This window comes from Emydura macquarii, unplaced genomic scaffold (genome assembly GCF_026122565.2).
Source record: "Emydura macquarii macquarii isolate MOO-44397 ecotype Brisbane River unplaced genomic scaffold, CSIRO-AGI_Emac_v2 contig_1045, whole genome shotgun sequence".
Taxonomy (NCBI): domain Eukaryota; kingdom Metazoa; phylum Chordata; order Testudines; family Chelidae; genus Emydura; species Emydura macquarii.
In genome coordinates, this window is record NW_027131182.1 from 2,108,836 (window position 1) to 2,128,025 (window position 19,190).

General features: G+C 41.6%; 1 protein-coding gene across 2 annotated transcripts in view; it reads left to right on the forward strand.

The window, feature by feature from the left end:
- Positions 1 to 2,586: 2,586 nt before the first annotated feature.
- ARK2N (arkadia (RNF111) N-terminal like PKA signaling regulator 2N) overlaps positions 2,587 to 19,190 on the forward strand; it is a 62,923-nt gene continuing 46,319 nt past the window's right edge. For both annotated transcript variants that reach the window (XM_067545367.1, XM_067545370.1), the window contains exon 1: positions 2,587 to 2,726. The gene's annotated coding sequence lies outside the window, so the exon portion shown is untranslated. The remainder of the gene's footprint in view (positions 2,727 to 19,190) is intronic.

Consider the following 19,190-nt stretch of genomic DNA (forward strand, 5'->3'; position numbering starts at 1 on the left):
CAAATAGTAAGGCTTTAAAGTCAAGCTTTCAAAAGTTAGGAAATATCAGAATTAAGATTGCCTGTGCAACCTAAAGTCTGCTCCCTTGTGCATACATATTATGATAGTCTAATTACATGATCACATACTACTTTTTCCACCAGGAGCACTGCCTCAGTCAGTGCACAGGATGGACAGTGGTCTCTCAGTGAGCAACCATTCAATATTGTGGCCACCTGCCTTATTTACTGCAAACTATTCAAATCCTGTGACGCTTTCTGGATTAGGAATGACCATTTATAATATTACTGATACCAATATTACAGAATTGCAATAAATATCATATAGGATATGCCATCCAAGATACCGATGGAAAAGTCATGATTTTCTAAGATTGATAAGCACGTTTATATGTATGCATCAGTTTTGTATGATGAGTTTGGGACTTTGAAGTCATTTGTATGTATCTAATTGCTTTGACTATTTAACTCCTCTCTTCTTATTTATTTCTTCTAAATATGTCTGGTGTATGTGTGTTTCAAACTTTGTGCTGTGTTTCTGGGTAACACCCCCAGACAGGCTGGCAGCAGCACTAAGCCTGCTTAATGGCCCATCAAGGAAATCAAACGTACAATGAATCCAGTGAAAGATTCATGAATCCAGGGGCTACACCTTATGAATCATCAGGACATGTAAAAATATGCCTACGGACAGGGGACTCTGAGGCTTTTCCATGCCATGTGCTGTGTGGTTGTGTTTGGGACAAAGGAAGTATAATCCTCATGGCAAAAATTATAAAATGCAGCTGTACCATCTCCATCGTGTCTTCATTCCTGCTTCCTTTCTACCTCTGGATCAACTATTCTACACCTGACGCTGTGAAACAAAGGACTGAGACCCATCCAGGTACTGGATATACTCCAGAGGAACTGCAGAAGCCTGCAAACTCCACAGTTCTGCTGAGACTCTGATGTATAGGGACTTTGAAGTAATTTGTATGTATCTGATTGCTTTGACTATTTAACTCCTCTCTTCTTATTTTTTTCCTTTTATAATAAACCTTTAGTTTTAGTTACCGAAGGATTGGCTGGCAGCGTGGTATTTTGGGTAAGATACAAACATATTGATCTAGTAATGTGGCTGACCCTTTGGGGATCAGGAGAACATTTTGGTAAAGAGAATAGTGTTTTAAATAACTTATCTCTTTACTGGACCTAGTTGCTGAGTGGGAGCCAAAAACTGAAATGCAGTAAAGTGGGCTGTGTATTTCTTGTTGTAGTTTCTTGATAACCAGTGCGGGAAATCAGGAGGACTGTTTGTGATTGGTCAGGAATGTAACTTCAGTGTTATCCACCAGTGCTGGGAGAATCTGCTCTCTTTTCACAGCCTGCCCAGACCGTGGCATTTTCAGGTGGGCTACCCTAGGCATGGATGGGTCACATGCTGCTCTGAAGACCATATTCATTTCCTCATGGTCTTTTCTATGATGCTCATCACTACAGTATGAGTGCTCCACAAACATTACATATTCATTTTCACAACATTCTGAGATAAGGGGCTATTTTGGCCCAATTTTACAGAGGCTGAGGCACAGAAAGTTTAAGATAAAAAATATCCACTAATTTTGGGTGCCCTGTCTGAGATGCCTAGGACCTGATTTTCAGCATACGTAGCAATACATAGCATGCTATATTCTCAAAACACAGCTACCATTGACTTCAGTTGCATGTCAGTACTCAGCACTTCTGCAACTCAGACCCCAAGTTTTCAAGTCAGGCATCCAGAAAATGAGGGACATACAATTTGTGTGAAATGTTTTACATGACTTGCCTAACATTGGGTATGAACTCTGTAGTGTAGACAGTGACAGAATGTAGTTCCCAGGGCAGTGTTCAACTGCTTTAACCATGAAACTATCCCTTCTCTTGCTGCAATCCCATGCCATTTACCAAACACTTTCCAACTTTTGCAACAAATTAAGCAGGGGGTCTTACAGTCAGTCTTCACTACACAACTCTGTTTCATCCCTGGGGTAGGTCCATCTTGTGCTCTGAAGCGGTGGGAATCATCACTGGAAATTTTTTTTTTTGTTGGTTTTTTGTGTGCATACCATGAAATAGACATTCATCGACACTCACTCATAAAAATCACAGAACAATAAACCATGAGGGTGGGAAGGGACCCCAGGAGGTATCTAGTGCAATCCCCTGCTCAAAGCAGGACCAACCCCAACCAAATCATCCCAGCCAGGGCTTTGTCAAGCCAGGCCGTAAAAACCTCCAAGGATGGAGAGTCCCCCTAAAAACTGAATCTTTCCAAGCCCTGCCCAGAAGGTATAAGCCATCGCTTATGCCGGATTGTTTTATAGGCTTGACAGTGAGCAGGAGACTGCGGTGTCTCCCCCTCCCCCACCCATGGGGCTCTGGCCGCTCCCCCCCCGCCAGGGCTCGAGTGGCGAGGGGGCGGTGCCCATTCTTGGCTCCGGGGGGCCGCCAGGTGGCGCTGCAGGAGCCGGCCCGGCGGCAGAGCCGCTCTGCGCGCGGGCTCGGTGGCTACCCGATCCCGGCCGCCGGAAGTGACGCCACGAGCGGAGCCGAGCGGCCTCTGGTGACATTTTCTCTCAGTGGCGCTGAGGGCGGGGAGCTGGGCAGGCAGGCGGCGGCGGAGGAGAAGACCTGGCTTCGGCCCCCCATGCCCGAGCTGCTCGCCCGCGAGGAGGAGCCGCGGTGGCGGCGGCCGCCGCCCAGGTGAGTGATCGGCGCTCAGCCGCCTGGGGCTGCCGCGGGCCCGGGCCGCTCTCCAGAGCCAGTCTGAGGGGAAGCTGGGCCGGCACCCGGGCGTAGCGAGGATCCGGGCTTACAGCCCCCCGCCCTTGTCAGGCCGGGTGGGGAGAGGAGGGGAGAGGGCCCGGACAGCCGCCCCCAGCGCATGGGGCCGGGCCTCGGGCAGAATCCGCGTCGTCCCCTCGCCGGGCAGCCCGTGAGCGGCGGCAGGGCCCGGGTCCCTGTGGGCTGCACCGGGCTGGCCCCCGGGAGGGAGGAGGAGGAGGAGGCGCTGAGGAGGAGGAGGGAGCCTGCGCCCCTCGAGTGCGCAGCGCGGGCTGGGTGCGCGGGCGCGAGGCTCCCGCTGGTGCTGGGGCGCAGGGTAGACTCTGCGTGGGGGCGGCGTTTGGGGGCTCGTTCTAGCACCCCGGCTGCCCGTGTGTGGTGTCAATGCCGGGCGTCCTGGTGGGGGGGGGGTCACATCCCCACTCTGGAGGTCCGAGTAATGCGATTCAGAGATTAGGAGAAGGACTCCTGAAGAACCTATCTGGGGGGGGAGGGGATTTCAGGAGCCCTTAATGTATCTCTCCCCCTGCCACCCATTTTACCCTGTGCCAGGGGGTGGGTGCGAGTACCACACTTCACTTCTGGTTTCAAGATAAGCTCAGTGGAGACCTTAAGGGTATCTGGATTTGTTCCAGTCAAGCTGCAGAGCGCCTGTTTGAAGTGAGGGCCAGTAGAATTTGCTTCTCCAGCTGACTCTTCTCTTCCTCTCTCAGGCACCCTTCCTGCCAGCAACCTGGTCCTCCAGCCCATGAGCCCCTCCACCCATCTCCTCCGAATGTGAGTGACTGGTGCTGCAGCCTGGCATTTGAGGTTACAGCACCATTCAGCTGCCTTTCTGTCATGATGGAGGGGCTGCTGGGCCAAATTTGAATGGGTGCAAACCTGACTACTGCTGCGGCCTTGTGTACCAGGTGGGAATGCCATTCACTTAGATTTGGTCTAGCTGCACCTCTGTCATGACAGAGGAGTGTCCGGGCTGAATTTGAGTGAGTGGTATTGCAACTGGAGTGTGTAGTCACAGTGCCGCTCGGGTTTGGATCAATCAAAATGTGGCCAGGCCATGGTGTCTCCTGCCCTCACTGCTCCAGCTCTGTTGTCTATCATTCTAGTTAAGAGCTCATCCCATCTGCCTTCAGGAATCTTACTTACCATGTTTTTTATCAACATTACTGAGGACAGAAAATAGATAGGAGGAACTGAAATAATGCTTCCAGGTGTTCAGGTTAGTGCTAGTGAGTACTGATGTGGTGTTTTGTGTTGGTTCATGACTTGACATCAAAGCACAACTCTCAAGATTATCAGTTGTCTTTATAGCTCCATAATCTGTTGTAATTTGATTACTCTAGATTATCGAATCATTCTTGACAATGCTGGGAAGCAAACTTTTGTTTACTTAATTTGAATAGTTCTAGAAATTTACATAATCGGAGACCATAATGTGATTTGTTTGAAAAACCCCTTGAAACAAATGGATGCCTAATTTATGTAATAAATAATAAACCTGTATAAATTTTATGCAAAAGTTCCAATTCAAGAGTTTCTAATGAGTTTAAATTGTGCTTTCCTTACTCTGATGGATCTCTCATTGACTTTAATAGAAGTTTCTACTGAATGACAGTAGGACTTGTCTCCAAAGCTTTATGTGTAAATTTAAAAAACTGTAAGCTAAAGTGTCACTGTCCTGATTGGTTTAAAAGAGACACTAAGCTAGTGAATGTATTTCAGATTCTATTTTCTAATGTTTGAGATTTTCTTTCTCATTGTTATAAATTCTGGCATTATTGGCCAATTCTTCTAAAGTTGTCTTCACTCTTCAATCATTAAAATAAGCATTGTAAAAACAGCAACAAAAAAACTCTTCAGAGCATGCAGTCTACAATCTATAAGATGAGAAACAAGTGGTACAACAAACAGATGGAGGAAATGCAAAGCAACAGTGAGGCAATTAAGAATAGCATGATGGGCAGTGGTCACAGCACATGGCATGTAAATCCTTCTGAACTGTAAAAGAAGGCATGGAGACACCAGTGAGAAGCTGACAAATGGGTAGTTAAGGCTACCACCAGCAGTGCAGAGGAGGTGGGAATTAATGGTAAGAGTGGATGAACAAAGAGTAGATACAGAATTGTGAAGGGTCTTGAAGACTAAGAATGAAGGATACCATAGAGGGATCTAAAGAAGGGTATGATTTGGTCAGAGCAGCAAGTAACACACCTGCTGTCAGCTTTGCCTATTGCTCTGATCACATTTCTTTGAATCCCTTCACTGTCTTCCTGATTATACTGCTTCAAGTTCAAGCTTCCTCTCCTTGGCTTTAAGGCCCTTCACTGCTCTGTGTTCTTATTTGCCTGTCTCCTTTTGTGTTTTATTGTGGCCACTCCCATATCCTCCAGTTCACCAACAATGCAAGTCTCATCACACAAGCATCTGTGTTCTTTGGACCATGTAGTGTTCACAAATCACACTGTATAAAGAGGAGTGGCTGCAGGTTGTATTTGCATAAAGAAGAAGTGGTTAGAACTCTGTTGGTGTGTTTATTCTCCCTTCCTGGCTACACTGGTACCTTTGAAGGTTTTTGAGTTTTTTTAAAGTCTACAACAATTTTTCAATTAACTTAAATGTATCTCTGTGAATATTTTATTACCCACCGTTACTTGTAACTCTAATATTCCTAAAACTGAAAGGTCAGAGGAAAAGTTTCTGTATATTAATATACTCTTCATTTGACAGCACTGGGTCTGCAGTGTAATATGTAATATAAAAATGTGTTCTAAAATTGCAGAACCTGGCCAGGGACTGATGAACAAGTGTAGTAAGTCTTTCACCTCAGTTATTAAAACTGACACGACTTCAAGCTGACGGTGTTCGTTTTGCAAAACACATATCCACATTCAGTGCAGAGGGCCTTCAGTTTTGCATTTAACTTTTAGCTTTATCTAGAGCCCTAAGAGTTGCTGTGTTATCACAGCACTGGTGCCTGCTCCAATGAAATATTATCACACTTAGTCTATTTATAGTGATGATGATTTCCATGATGGACTGACAAACCAGGGTGTTCAATTTTCACAAATATAGGTGTTTGTCATTTATAGCACAATCGTAAAAGCAAGTCAGTAAAAGTAATATTTTTTCTTTGGCTAGCTGTACTATTGTAATTGAGAGAAATATAGGGGTTTGTATAAAAATCCATAACTAAAAATACTTAGTGTATAGCATTAGTCAAACTTTAGTCTTGGTAACACCTTCATCATAGAGTAGTATTATCCCTATTTTAGATGAGAAACTGACTAACACAGGTTGCAGCTGAATTGGTGGTATAAATGGAATCCAGGTCAGTGTTATAGCCAGGATTAAAACTTAATAGTTCCTTGCTCCCAGTCCTGAGTTCTCTCTGGTTAGAATATGTTCCCCTCTTCGCACACATCAGTAGTACATTTTTCATTGATTGCTGAAGAGGACAATACAATTGTACTATTAATGTTACCTTATTTCCCTAGAGCTTTATATGTTTGACACTTGTGTAGTAATTTACTCATTCAAGATTAAAAGCCAGGCACAACCTCTGAGTTAGTGAGGTGTTGCTCTTACACAATTACAGATGAGTTGCCCGAGGCACAGTAAGGTTAAGTGTCATGCCCAAGGTCATGTGGTGGGTTGAGTTCAGGTTAAGGGTGATTCAGTATCATTTGTTTCCTCTGAATTTCACTGTGTAGCTGCTTTAAAACTGAATATGCATAACCCACTTAGCATGATAACATACAGATTTACTTTCACAGATCCACTATGCCTTTCTTGATTCTCAATCTTTGTGGAGAAAGCTTAAAAATTAAGTTATGATGATTACATCAGGCTACTTTTAATCACAAATAACAGGTGCTTACTTAAGGGTAGATGTAGGTATCGATCTGTATATTTAAGACACTTTCAAATTTACAGTTGCACCACTCTAATTTCAAGAAGCTACTGAAATTATGGCTTTGGATTTTTATGGTGAAAAGCTCCTTTTCTAGTAATATCTTATAGAACATGGTTTCTCTGTACCTTCTTAAACTTTCCAGAAAGGTGGACATACATAGCCTGACCACATATGGGAAATTTAATTCCTATCTCAGCCTGCTCTAATAGTGTTTATCAGATGGTCTTAGTGTTTTTGTCATTGTACAGCTTTATCAAGGCTTCCTTTCACAGAAGCTGGCATTACTGTTCCCTTTTTTGTGTAAACTGAGGTGAAGCGGTTAAATGACTTGCCCAAGTTTAAAAAGTGAGTGACAGAGCTGGGAATAAACCCAAAGAGGCCTTACTCAGTCTGCTCTAAATGTTAGATGACAATTGCTATTGTATTTTTTTCCTAAGTTTTCCAATTCTCTGTTTTGCTTAAGCAATTATTCCAATATTTAAATGTACCCAATATTAGTTTGTCATAATGCTGATATCCATCTCTGGTAATGCTGTGGAATCAGGCTGACATTATTATAGCAGGAAAATAGTTTAAGACTAGACTTCTCAGTTTTATCTTGGCTTGCTAATCAGTTGTCAGCTTCCAATCCACCCACTTCACTCTGCCAGTTCTGTCTTTTCTGAGAATGCTTTCCCAGGGAATTCAGAGCTGATTGTACAGCAAGAACTGGCAGAGCCTATTAGGGGAAGAGGTGGTGAGTACAGGAGGGGGATTGGAGACTGACTACTGATTGCATATGCCTGTTACTGGGGCTGAAGTTAAAACATTTTAACTGAGATCACTTAATGTAATAGTTTCTATAAACTGTGAAATCAAAACACCAGTCTTCTGAGGCCTGTATTTTTTTCTCTGGTAGAACAGTTGGATTCAAACTTTGTACTTTATGCTGAGCTTTTCTTCTTCCTCATTAGATGGCCACTGATAAGGACTATTAACTTTGGGTATTGATACAGGACCATAATTTTAAAAACCCTAATGCTACAGGTCCAGTACAAACAGTATGCAAGTTGACTTTCAATACAAAGCAGTTTGGATAAACTTGTAACCTAAAGAGATGTTGGTCACCTATTGAATATATAATGCTATGGCTGTCAGGTGGACTAGATTATCATCTGTAGCCAGTCAGACATCTTTGACAAGATTAGAGGCTCTCAGCAAAATAGCTGTAAAGAGGAGACTTTTCTTTGCCTTTAATGAAGCAGAAACTGGTCTTTGGGAAAACCGTGCTATGACTGACTTTAATTAGAAGTATTTAATATCAAAATTAAAATATTTGAGAGGAGAGTCAGGTCTTGGACACGGCAGGCTAGCCCAGGGAAGCTGCCAGTGCCTGTAGCAATTACCTAGTCTCCAGGTTGTCAAGGTAGTATCTTTCACCAGCACTAGTTCACTTAATTTAAGAAAGTAGAGAAGGAAGAAAATAAACAACTACAATACTACTATATTCAAAACTTGGAGGTGAATGATAAAAGCACAGTATAGCAATGCATGTTAATTTCACCGAGTAAGGCTGCAGCAATTTTTTTCTGACAAACTTTGTAGCACAGCTTGCAGGTACAGCTAGCAATACAGTTGACACATTTAGAGTTGGCTGTTGCTCCCTATGACAGACTGACAATATTTGTATTATCCTTAACACACTTTATGGAATTAAGGTAAACCATATTTAATTAGGGTTAACACCTTTGGGGTACACTGTGTTAAAAATGCAATTATATGTGTGTTGTGGTATTGTATGTATGCTCTCTAGGGGGTGCTACTAAAGATTTCTTCTTTATCAACCCTTTGAAGTCACCTCTCTGGAGAGCTCTGCATATACTGGTTCAAACTGGATTCTCCAGGGCCCAGGGGGCAAAGAAAGAGTTGGTGGATAAATAGCTTGGTTTTAAACTTGCTTTGGGCCTTCTTTTTGATCCAGCAAGTGTACAGGATCCCTCATCTACAGAAGACCCCAATCTTTAGGGGAGGGTTAGAAGGACTGGGTGCTTGTTCTGAGCTGAAGCCATGATGAACTGGTAACCACAAGGATTCTCATTTGGTTGGTGGAGGAGAGTTGAAGGGCTGCTCCTGCCAGAGACCATGTTAGGGTTGGGGTGAAACCTAGTAAGCTTATTTGCATGTATTCTTTCATTGTTTTAAATATTTTCTCTGTAATACTTTTTACCTTAAGAATAAAGTAGGCTTACCTGGGAAGTGTGTGTGGTGACTTGTGTAGCACCTGTTAACCCTCTCTAAAAAGAAAGCAAGCAGGTGTCCTCGGGCAACCTGTCTGTACTGGGAAATACACAGTGATGTCAGGGAATTGTGCAGCCTGGAAATGCTCTGATCAGAAGGGAGAAGGATGCGGGTCTTCACCTGAGAAAGGCAACAGCTGCAGAGCTAGTAGTCTGAGAAGAGTGAGTGCCCTGGCTGGACCACTAAGGGGCAGCGCAGGTGCAGTTGAACTGTAACATTCCCTATCCACAGAATATCTGTTGTTTTACAATGCAGTTTGGTTAGCAGCATGTAAGCAAAACACCTGATGACAATATATTGTCAAATCCTAAGGAAATTGATGCTGTATAACATGGCTGATACTCTAACTATACCCATGATTTCATTCAATAATGTGTTATATTTTGAAAACCGACCTATAATCTTAATTAAAAAGGGGTGTGCAGTAGCCCTTTGATGAAGGCTGTAGATTGAGCCTGGCCAGGTATCAATTCAGCATGGTGCCAAGGAATTCAGGAATGGTAGGTTGCTGCAAAGCATGCTGGGATGGTGTGCCATGAAATTCAGTTTAGAGAGCAAGTTTTCACACACACACACTCCCCCTCCTCCACCCCCCCCCACCCCGCCCCCCAAATTCTAGGATTCTGACACTATAGAGCCTATTTAACTCAATTTTCAAAAATAATTTGAATTTAGGGTAGACACTTAACTTTGTTACATGTGATCAGAAAATACTTTTCTTCTGTTTTTCCCAAAATGTGCAATACATTTAATCTTTTCTTTCTATATATTTCTTTGCTGAAGTACAAAACTTTGATAAGGGCATGCAACTTGAGTGAGGGATTAAAATACAAACAAACCAGCAAATATCGAAATGAGAATATTTAAAGTAAATAGTGTTGTTCTCTAAAGATGCTAGGCTTAGCAGCTTGTCTACTCTTCTTTCAGTGTGAGGTTGATATAACTATTTATTCCCTGACTGCCAATTCAATATTTTATTCTTTCAGAGGGGTAGCCATGTTAGTCTGTATACAGCAAAAACAACGAGAGTTCTGTGGCACTTTAAAGACTAACAAATTTAATATTTGCAGGCATAAGCTTTCGAGAGACTTCAGCTCTCTTCCTCAGATGCAGTAATATAGAAAATAGGTACCACAGAGGCATTACCTATTTTCTGTATTACTGCATCTGAAGAAGAGAGCTGAAGTCTCTCGAAAGCTTATGCCTGCAAATATTAAATTTGTTGGTCTTTAAAGTGCCACAGAACTCTCGTTGTTTTTACTTTATTGTTTGTTCTCTTCAAAAACAAAAACAAAAATCAATGCAGGCACCAGAGTACTCAGGAGAACAATCCTATGCTAATGACTAATAACTTTAAAGTGCCTCTTATTTAGAGATATTAGTGATACCATTCAGTCCATGAGGCTATTACTGTTGATAACCCAACATCCTCCTACTTAGTCAGGTACATACAAAATCTGATCTGTGGCCTAGCATAGCAATTGAATGCCATCTCAAAGCATAGGTGAAGATTTTTCTGCCCTGCCAGCTGGAGAATAGAAATTGGGTGTGATCATGCATCCTAGGGCCTCTTGGAGCCAGAATAGCTGAGGAGTGTGTTGTCCATTTATGGAACCAAAGTGTGTTAAGTCCAAACATTACAATCATCTGCTATCATTCAGCAAAACGTTGGTTCTAAAATTCCTCCTCTCTTGACTTGTTCTCAGTTTATCATAATGTATTACTTATTTTACATCAGCTGATGGGTAGAATATTATAATACAAATAGTGCTAAATATTCTTGAACTCCCATTAGCAGCACAAGACATTTTATGCAGTGATAAATAAAGCAACTGTGTTAGAGGTCAAAATAATCTTCATCACCACATCATCTGCCATATCTCAATCCAGACTGTAGTTGACATCTTCAGATCGGAGTCCCTCTCATGACAAGGAGATGTCATGCCTACTTTGTTGAAAAGATCAACAAAATTATTTTGTATTACAGTAGTGCCTAGGGCTCTAAAGTGTGGGCAGGGACTCATTATTAAAAACTGTACAAACACAGAATAAAAAACAGTCCCTGCTCTGAAAGATATATCTAATCTGAGAATTAGAAATGGTCTAGTGTGTGACCCAATTATACACATAGGAATTCTTAATCAGAAATCTGTGGTTTATATGAAATGGACGTGTACCCCTGTTGGTTGTTGAAGACTAGTTGGGTCCTCTATTGGCCAATATTATCAAAGCTTCTTTCATTGTGGACTGTCTGTTGACTACCCTAAACTGGCCAGTAATCTAGATAATTCTCAAGACAACTAGCAACCGCCCTTCTTGCCCCAAAATTATCAAGAAAGTGCTGCTGAGAACAGTCCAGCTGCAGCTTATCTCTACCAATGTTCTTAGAAATTTCAGTCAGGATATGTCAGTGGTACCACCTGTGCTCACTTTGCAGATGGATATATATTCACTCATCCTGCTGGATTTATCAGCAGCCTTCAGTTTGATCATAATGTGCTCTAGGTTTGCATACAAGAGCTAGAAATGATAGGAAGACCCAAACTAAAATGTCTTTGCTCAGATTCTGTTTCATATTCAAATATCTGCTCCAGGCATTGTACAGTATTTAAAGTCTACAACATTAATAAAATACAATAAACAAATCAAGAAGAATAGTTTGTGGGTGAGGCACTGACTTGAGATTCAGAATATTTGGTTCAGTTCCCAGCTCCCCCAGAGACTTTTTGTGTAAACTTGGGCAAGCTACTTAATTTCTGTTTTAGTTCCTCAATTTTTAAAAAGGATGTACTTCCCTACATAACATGGATGTTGAGCAGACAATCTATTAATGTATGTGATGTCAATACCATGATGATGGGAGGCCCTGTAAGCACCTATATAGTACTGGCAATGGATGAAGATCTTCCAAAAATGTCTCTGGTGATAAAGTAATTGTGGAACAAACTATTTGGGAGAATGTAGATGTGGGGCTAGTCTATACCTGAGATGCTGCAGTGCTTCAGCATAGCCATTCACTGTGGAGACTGGAGGAGTTCTTCCATCGGTGTAGTTAATCCACCACCCTTAGTGGTAGTAGCTAGTTCAACTGAAGATTCCTTCTGTTGACTTAGCGCTGCCTACACTGGTGGTTAGGTTGTCTTATCTATGGGTATGTCTCAACTGCAATGTAAACCCAGGATTAGTGGGACTCAAGTCAGCTGACCCATGATAGGGAGCCCTGGGCTTGAGAGTCTACATTGTATTTAAACCCTACGGACTTTTCTAACCCATCCTTGAACCTTGGGCTCTGGTGTCCATACTGCTGTGTGCATACCTGAGTCAAAGTAACCATATCCCAGAGCCTCTAGTGCCAAGAGTCTCTAGATTTGAAAATGCTGGCTACTCATAACAATGGAATAGACAACCAGACACATTGGGATAAAAAAGTAAATGCAGGTTTTGGAATGGAAACACACAACAAAGCTAACATACCTTATCTTCTGTCCTCTTCTCCTGTATATCAAACTCATTAATTTATTTTAACAAGGAAAATGATTTTGCTTCGTTTCCCTTCAGTGGTGAGTGTGTATAGAGTACTGAATGCAGACTCACGTATTACAAGTATGTTTTGAATTATTTCTGCTGGTCAGTCTTAACTAGTTTTCTTTAATATTCTCCTGTTTTCAATTTTACCTATATTAACCTTTTTAATGGAGGGTTTTTTACTCTAAATTCTTGCTTACGTATGCTGGAAGAGGATTGTCTTTTTCAAGAGTGCAGAGGTATTTCACAAACATTTGTGTTAATGTGAACACATGCCCTCTCTGCTAAGTCTTGGATAGTTTATATACACAGTCGATTGAGGACTAAATAGAAACAGTTTATTTTTTAACCCTCATTTGTTTATGCAAAACCAGTTGATGCAGCACTTTAGTTTCATCCAATCATCTCTTGTTTCTGTAACCATATTGGTTAGAAAGGGTGGGGTGTCCAACCTATTAGGGCCACTGGGCCTGAGTTATAAATTGACTGGTAAAAAGCCAAGTCCACCCCCCAAAAGTATTCCTTAGGTAGAATGGTACACCAGTGAGTCAGCTTTAGGAGAGTATTTTTCAAAGTGCCATTTACATAAATTAGATCAATATACAGAAGGTGGTGGCATAGTGGTCTGGAAAAGGCTAGACTCGCTAGAGCAACACAGGTTTCAAATTCAAGCAAAGGTGACTCAACCATCTTGCGTGAAAGTGAGCACCATGCAGTCTTCTGTTAGTTTATATATATATGGATATGCCTGGCACCTTCTACAAGCAGATAAAAAGTCAGTCTTGGTGCTTGTAGTGGGAAGGAAAACATTGGTACTTGCACATCTGTCTTGAGGGAGGCTAGTATTTCTGGCAGAGATAGGATCGTTTGAATTGATCTAGTTTTGCTTGTTTTCCTTTGGTTACTTAGATATTTTTGTTGAACATTTTATATAAAACTCGAGTTCAGTGTTAGATTACATTGATGGGGCTTTACTGAAGGACTAAAGAGTTTTAAATTGAAAGAGTGGCCTATTAGTGATAAAGGGTACGGAAGGAGGGAGTTCCAAGCATAAAAGATAGCATGAAAATCATGAAGACCTATATGCTGGTCTTTTGGATGAGACCTTAAATGAAGGGCATTAAAAGTCTCATCTTTGTAAGAGCAGGACTTTGCTTCAGTGTCCCTGGCAAAGTTTACTGTGCAGTGGTGCAACCCTGTGCTCCAGAGGTGGCTGTAATTACATGATGGTGGAAGTATTTAGTCTGTGTGTATTTGTGTACTGAAACACACTTGGGGACTCTTCAGTCTGCTACATAAATGTAAAATTATATAGGCAGCAGTAATTTTAGACTGAGATAAGGAGAGTATTAACTTTCATCACAAGTGACCTAGGAAGCATAGTTTTTAATACAGTGGTTTTCAGCCTGTGGTCTACAGACCATGTAGACTATATTTAACGGGTCTGTGAAAGGTGACTATGAAAATAAAGTTTTAGATCTCAGGAAAGGCATTCCGTTTTTCTGATCAATCCAAATTATAGGAATACCCCATCAACAAGTCAAAATCCGCAAGTGTTGTTACTACAGAAGCCCACAGGTTAGCACCCTTTCTCATGCTGTGTCAAATGCCATCCTGAACACATGAAACATTGATAGTTGAATTCTGTTCAGTCAGATTTGAGTGCAAGACTTCTATGGTAGGGGTCTGTGGACCACAGGTTGAATTTCCAAGGAGGTCTGCACCTCCATTTTGAAATTTTTTAGGAGTATCAAATGGAAAAAAAGGTTGAAAACCACTGCTTTAGAAAGATCTCTGCAGTGAAGAATAACTAGTTCATGTGGCTGTTGGAGTTTAGCTGCTAATTTCTGTAGTCCCAAGGTCTAAAGGAACATGTCCATTCTTACTTTTTACAAATTTGCTGAGTTAAAATGTTTATTTCTCTAGGTCAATGGCTGTCAAACTAGACAATGGATTGCTAGGGGTCTGTGGATCAGTTTGTGGTCTGCAGAGAGATTGCTAATTACACAGTGCTGGTTGGCTTCCTTGATTCTAGGTGCTAAATTGCATTAAGTTGTTAGCTAAGAATATATTAAATGATTACCTAATGTTACTTTTCCATATAAGCAGTCACTGCGCAAGATGTTAAGTGATCATAAATGGGAGAAGGGGTGGCCTGATGGACTGGGAAACCCTGATTTAGGAAAAAGTCTCACTCTGTACTCAGAAGAGGCAATGTAATGTAATTGACTCATATATCATATAGAGTGCATAGAGAAAGTCTAATCTATTTACTTTATTTATTTTAATAGTGTTATATATATATATATATATATATATATATATATATATATATATATATATATATATATATATATATATATGAGAGACCTTTTAAAGAGTAGATAGGGTTGGGATATGTTACTATTCAGAGTTAGGGAAATATTTTCCTTCTGATGTGCTAGGATTTATGCTCATAAAAATGAAAATATAGTTTAAAAAACCAAACCCATCAAGCTCTTACAAACATTAGTTAATTGAATTGCTTGATAGGTGCACATGTGTAAACTTCGAGCGTGGAAGAGTTCCTTATGCAATAAACCAGCTTCTGTAACAACCAACTATTCACCTGTGACTGCTGTGGGTGAGGGTGGTAATATCTCTTCATTCTGAACTTGACTTTTTTTACTTGTGCTTTTTTCTTTCTTTGTCAATTTTGTAAACTTTTATTATTAATGGAATTTTTTTTCTTGGTTTTTGTGTGCTTGGTAAAATTGATGTTTACAGATGTACCAATAGAAATCTAGTCCTTCCAAGCCTAGTTGAGTGAAAGGATTGTTCATCTACATGTCTGTTCAGTTTTTGGCCTCCCTACTGCCAACAAAATATTTTTCATTTAGGAACTGGGTTCAGACAGCTAAACAGCCAACAGATGGGAACTACTTCTGGTCACCCAGATCTGATTTGAACTGGTGACCATATATGTGAAAGGCAGTTGTTTATTGTACATTTACAAAGTGCCTCCAAACCACTTTCCATTTTTAAGGACGTTAAAGCAGTAGACTGAGAATCAAGGCCTTGTGTTTTATCCCTTATTCTGTCACTGCTTTGCTGTGGTGTTTGGACAACATTTTGTGCCTCAGTTTACCAATATGTAAAATGGAAACAGTAATAAATGTATTTTGGAGCTCTTGTGCAGTGTAATTAGATTTGTGAAGTTCTTTAAGAGAACTGGATTAAAGGAGAGAAAGAAAGGATTAGTATTACTGTGCCTGCAGTTGATTTGTTGAGGCAGAACCCATGTGTTTCGCAGTCCTTCTGGACCAATGCCTGAATTGTTTGCAGGACATACTGTAATTCAAGTAAAGGTGCCTATTTGAGAATGTATAAATTAATATTGCATACATTTTTATTGCTTTAGTACAGTGATCTTCAAACTTTTTATATTGGTGACCCCTTTCACAGAGCAAACCTCTGAGTATGACCTCCTGACCCCCGTGGGCGCTCCCTCCCCCTTAGCTCCTAACCCTGCACTGTGTCCTCTTTACCCCTAACCTGTGCATCCCCACCCCCATCCCCACCTGGGGAAATTGACCTGCATTCATGGTGCAGCTGATGTTGCTGCTTGCTCCCCCCTCCAGGGCTGCTCCTCCTTGCACCCCTTGGGAGCTGTGGAGAGGGGGAGCTAAGAGCAACATCAGGGTTCAGGAAGCTCAGGTGGGGAAGGTGACCTGGAAGCATGAACGGGAGGGCAAAGAGCAGCAGGTCCTGATGCTTGCCTCACAGCACAGCTCAGGTGGGGAAAGTGACCTAGATGAAGGGAGCCCTTGCATTGCTCCTTGCCCCCACCAGCCCCCTCGGGGAGGTGAGTAGTCACACTGCTGTGTCACCTCTCGCTACATGAGGAGGCAGGGAGGCTCACAGTCCTGCGCCTGGCCGGGGGTCGCACATAACCATGTCACGACCTCCAGTTTGAGAACAGTGCTTTAGTAGAAATCAAAATGAGTTTATGAAAATACTTTCTTTGTAAAGGTAATGTTAGATATTTAAGGATCTGTACGTAAGTGCATTTTCCATGCAGTGATGGGAGGAGAAAACCTCATGTTGCATGGATCTGGCAATGCTGTTTTACAGAACTGTTTTCTTAATTTTAAGCCAAGCATTTGTTCACTGAGAAGAAGGGCAAAGTTGTTTTGGCTGAATGGAATTCTTGGGCATTGTATAATTAAATATCCATTTGAGCCTGTGATGTTTCACAAACTAGTTTTCACTGCAGTGGTTTTCTGATTTAAGTAGCTCACTTGCCTTTCTCTTAAGGTTACCTTGAGAACTTATATAGCACGTTTCCAGGAAAATGATAGGAAAGGATGGGAGTGTTTCAACATAATCTTTTTTCTTTTCTTTCCTCTGGTACTTCTCAAGTAGAACTACAATAATATTTCTTTCCTTAAAATTTGTTTTTCCTTAACTTTTTTTTCAGAGACTGTCATCCCTGTGTGTTCTTCCCTGCAGCAAGGGAACACTGTTTGAGTCTTGGCAGACCTCTCTGCCAGGATAACTATGTACAATGGACACCTTTATTTTAAAAAATTCAATACTAGTAAAAGACTGAAAGATTTGGAGACTGCAAACCTGTCTCCAAGTATTTCCCACACAGCCTAACCCATATGCCTTGTTCTTGACCAGGTTGATACTTGTTTCCATGCCTATTCAGTCCTTAGCCTTTTTGAGATCATCCACAAGAGTTCCAGTTTTGATGGTGGTTTCTGTCACATGAGCTGCTATCTCTCATCCCTCACCAGCTACTTCCAGTGACCAGGAATTGGAGTGAGTCTACCAAACTCGTTTCATACAGGACTCTGAATAGTGATTTGATGGTCACGCTCTTTGACCATTGCTGATCTTGTCTGGATTTAATATGGAGACCTCAAGGTGAAATGTCCTTGGTTCTGTTGTCAGTTGTCTGAGTCGTCCTGGATCTTGAGATTTAAAAAAAACAAACTTCACTCCTCCCTAAGTGTCATGAGTGGCACACAGTTCCTCAGCAGTGGCAGAGCTTTGTAGACCTGAGGGGATTGGTGTAAGTACAGACTCCAGGTGGGAAGGTGTTATCTGCCTTTACTACTACTATAAGTAGATCACTGTAATGCTGGGTTGTCAGCTGATACGAGACACAGAACCAGATTCTGATCTCATACTGGGTTTTCACTGTAGTAACTCCCAATGACTTAAAACGGGGTCACATCTGACTTACTCTCTGGCATGAGTGAAATCAGGTCCACAGTGGTTTGAGCAGACCTTGGTTTTAAAATAAAATCGAATCAGCTGTTCAGTCTACATACTCTTTATAAACAGCTACAATTAGACAGTTGGTAAAGTCACAACAAAATTGCTTTGACTTTACTAACTGTTTCTAATTGGAGTGGGAGTGCACAAGTGGAGTGGCATTCCCTTTGGTTGGTTGATAGATCAACATATAGGAGGGCAAGTGAAAGTGTTCTGATGATCCCTGTTAGAGATGTTAAGCAGATTTTATACTCCAGTAGGAGATTTTTATCCCCCAAAAAAGGGAAATCATAGTTCACCTTGGCCATACTACATAGCTGTGCTCTTGTATGTTTCCACCTCTGCCCCCCAGCATAGCAGGGTGAATGGTGCGGAAAGTGCTCTGCAAGTATTGAATTGAACTTTCCAGTGATTTGGCTTCAGCTATATTCATGTCCTTTCTGTGTTTGCTTTCTGCAAATATTTGAACAATCAAGTTTTAGTGACGCAAAGGGAAAGTGAATTTCCAAGTCACATGCATGAGTATTTGTGGGAAATAAATCTTAAATTTGCACATCCAAGAATTTGCATTGTGTGTGGTCTGATCATAGAATAGAAATAATATAACTTGTAAATAAATAGAAATAATATGACTTGTTTTTCAAGCACTGCTTGAACATCTGATGCTCACTAGGAAACTGTTCAGGGTCAATCCATAAAGTAACAAGATATTCTGAAGTAATTTTGCTGAATAATTTTTGAATAGCTAATTTTGAAGAGATAAATCTGCACAAACTGAGAATTAGACTACATATGATTTTAATAAGTTATCTATTACAGGTGACTGACAAACTCTACTCCTTACTCCATGCCACAGCCACTGGCAGGGAGAGGTACTGCCACCAGGAGAAGTTGTCGGTACCCCTTCCATGTGCCTGTACACATTTCACCTGTCCTCCTTGGGGAAATGAAATCCCGTTAATGGAGATGTCTCCTAAAGGTTTCTGGGTGCTGAAAAGACTCAAGGACATGAGCCCTTTTCCCTCCCTGATGCCACCTTAGGAGTGAAGAAAAGCCGCTCTCCCCAAACTCCATGCCTCTAAGTCTTAAGTCTAAGGCCAGGTCTACACTACAGACATATATTGGTATAACTGCATTGCTCAGGGGTGAAAAATCCACACCCCAGAGTGACACGGTTATATCGACCTAACCGCCTGTGTAGACAGCACTATGTCGACAAGAGAGCTTTTCCTGTTGACACAGTTACTGCCTCTCAAGGAGGTGGATTAACTATGCTGACGGGAGAATTACTCCCGTTGGTGTAGGAGCGTATTCACTTAAGTGCTACAGCAACTGCACCACTGTAGCACTATACGTGGAGGCAAGCCCTAAGACACCAGTCCTTATGCTTCTAGCTGGAG